Below are 3,055 nucleotides of genomic sequence, written 5' to 3'. Positions count from 1 at the left end.
AGCCTCTAACCCACCTTCCTAGCAAACCGTTGTTTGGCTATGTTACCGCTTTTGCTCAGCCCCTCTTATAGCGTTGCTAGTTGCAGTTGAAGTTGAAGTTTGTTCCATGTTGGAACATGGATATTGTTGGGATATCACATTATCTCTTATTTTAATTAATGCATCTATATACTTGGTAAAGGGTGGAAATCTCGGCCTTATGCCTGGTGTTTTGTTCCGCTCTTGCCGCCTTAGTTTCCGTCATACCGGTGTTATGTTCCTTGATTTTGCGTTTCTTACGCAGTTGAGTGTTATGAGAACCCCTTGACAGTTCGCCTTGAATAAAACTCCTCCAGCAAGGCCCAACCTTGGTTTTACCATTTGCCTACCTACCACCTATACCTTTCCCTTGGGTTATGCAGACTCAAGGGTCATCTTTATTTAACCCCCCCCCGGGCTAGTGCTCCTCTGAGTGTTGGTCCGAACTGGGCAACCTGCGAGGCCACGTCGGGGAAACTTGAGGGCTGGTTTTACTCGTAGCTTGACCTATCCGGTGTGCCCTGAGAACGAGATACGTGTGACTCCTATTGGGATTTGTCGGCACATCGGGCGGCTTTGCTGGTCTTGTTTTACCATTGTCAAAATGTCTTGTAACCGGGATTCCAAGACTGATCGGGTCTTCCCGGGAGAAGGAATATCCTTCATTGACCGTGAGAGCTTGTGATGGGCTAAGTTGGGACACCCCTGCAGGGTATAAACTTTCGAGAGCCGTGCCCGCGGTTATGTGGCAGATGGGAATTTGTTAATGTCCGGTTGTAGAGAACTTGGCACTTGACTTCATTAAAATGAATCAACCGCGTGTGTAGCCGTGATGGTCTCTTCTTGGCGGAGTCCGGGAAGTGAACACGGTCTTGTGTTATGCTTGAACGTAAGTAGTTTCAGGATCACTTCTTGATCACTTCTAGTTCACGACCGTTGCGTAGCTTCTCTTCTTACTCTTGTTTGCGTATGTTAGCCACCATATTTGCTTGGCGCTTGCTGCAGCTCCACCTCATTACCTTATCCTACCCATAAGCTTAAATAGTCTTGATCTCGCGGGTGTGAGATTGCTGAGTCCTCGTGACTCACGGGTACTTCCAAACAGTTGCAGGTGCCGAGGATGCTAGTGCAGGTGACGCAACCGAGCTCAAGTGGGAGCTCGATGAAGATCTTGGTCGTTCTTATTTTTTGTTTCCTAATGATCAGTACACTACAAGAAATATGTCAACTTGTGACCTTGACTATTGGTCACTGAAAGGTCATTGTTTTTCATTTGCGACCTTTTTTTGACCAAAAACAGAAGGTCAAAAGCTGAGGGTCGTTAACTGACTATAACGACCTTCTCTGTGAGAAGGTCGTGGACGTTTATGACCAAAATATTCCTACTGTGGAGTTTTGGTCACTAGCAACCTCCCCAAGCCACGTAGGCATCCAGCGTGGCAAGCTGATGTGGCACAAGATTCAGCCCGGTCCAATTAGGTGTTTTACATGGGCCGAGCCCAACAATTCAAGCTTTTTTTCAAGCTAATTCTTGTGGGCTACATGGGCCAAGCCCAATATTTCAGCTTCTTTATTTTTTGGCCTTGGCCTTCTTACAATCATTTATTTTCTATTTCAATAATTATATTTTGGCGCTGGTCCCACTAGTCATAATGCCATACATTAGTCACACATGTCAGAAATTTCAAAATTGCTCAGATTATATTCATAACTGGGTCCCACTGGTCAAGTTTCCATTTCACATCTTTTCAACATACATAATCATTACTTCAAATAGGACAGAACAGATATAATTCATTAACACTACATTAGACTTTTACAATATTACAATTTACACTTGGCTTCACACTTCAGAACCAAAAACTCTTTGCTAAGTACAGAACCAAAAACTCTTTGCTAAGTACTGCTTCACACTTGGCTTCACAGCTTCACACTTGGCTTCACGGCTTCACACTCCAAAAAAATAGGCCTGGAGCTCCTGTAAAATAATGAACATAAAGGCCACCAAAATTAGAGTGTGTTGCTGCTGAGGCCAGAACCAAACAACTTCAATATTACAATAAAGAGAAGTCTCGGGTTTATCAAGCACAACAAAATAGCACTGTGGCCATCAGTCAGCACTGTTAGATTTTAATTCTAATCTTTTCCTAGGTTCTATAAGCTTAAATTTCAGAGACCTGATTGACACTGTAGGTTCTATAAGCTCAAATTTCAGAGACCTAATTCAATTCAGAAAAGGAGTGGGAGCTTATTTTAGAGGCAAGTGAGTGAGTGGACATGTTATTAGGCTTAATTACCAGGATTTGGAAGAGAACGCTGGTGGAGAAGATGCACGCAAGGCCACCAAGCCAGCTGTAACAGCAGCAGGAGCATCAGTTAATTGGAGGAAACAAACCAAATGGGATAGCTGATGAACGCGGCAAACAGTCGAACAATGGAAGTACTTACATTGTCAAGGCAGAAATCGATCAAGAGTAAATTGACAGCAGCAGCAGCATCATCCAGGCAGCCAAACATGCTCCCAAACCAGGCAGTTTACCTAATATTGACCATCCAATGCCACTGTAAAGACCTGAAATACATGCAATGATTTAACAGGATATTTTTGTGCAGAGCAAAGTAGCATATGGGCATCAGAAATATGTTACTTTAGAATGCAGAGCAAAGTAAACCTCTCAACTCCACTAGTTATTATTATGAGTACAATGATCCCCTTTGATACCATCATACATGAATTAGAATCTCTAAAGTATGTCAATCAGGGATGATAATTTGAAGCAGGCACAGCAACAGAATGAAGTGAAATCTTTATGCAAGCCCATGTACTTTGGTATAAAGAAGCATTGAAGCAATTAAAAGCAAGCTTCTAGATCTGTGTTTGGATGACAAAAAATTGTACAAGCTGAGTTATTTGATGAAATAATCCAAGCCTTTAGGCTCCTACTAGATATGCTCTTAATGTAGACAGTGTGTAGAACCACTATGGACAGTTGGACACAATCACAGTAAGATCTTATCTAATGTAGATTTATTGTCT

General features: G+C 42.6%; 1 long non-coding RNA gene across 1 annotated transcript; it reads right to left on the bottom strand.

Moving 5' to 3' along the window:
• Window positions 1–1,800: 1,800 nt before the first annotated feature.
• Window positions 1,801–2,586, bottom strand: LOC119281463. Its single transcript, XR_005138414.1, has 3 exons — window positions 2,467–2,586; window positions 2,316–2,370; window positions 1,801–1,996 (listed from the first exon to the last, which is right to left on the bottom strand). It is a non-coding gene; the product is annotated as an uncharacterized LOC119281463 (long non-coding RNA).
• Between the last annotated feature and the right edge of the window lie 469 nt (window positions 2,587–3,055).

This window comes from Triticum dicoccoides, chromosome 3B (genome assembly GCF_002162155.2).
Source record: "Triticum dicoccoides isolate Atlit2015 ecotype Zavitan chromosome 3B, WEW_v2.0, whole genome shotgun sequence".
Classification (NCBI taxonomy): domain Eukaryota; kingdom Viridiplantae; phylum Streptophyta; class Magnoliopsida; order Poales; family Poaceae; genus Triticum; species Triticum dicoccoides.
This window is presented reverse-complemented; position numbering and strand designations above follow the sequence as displayed.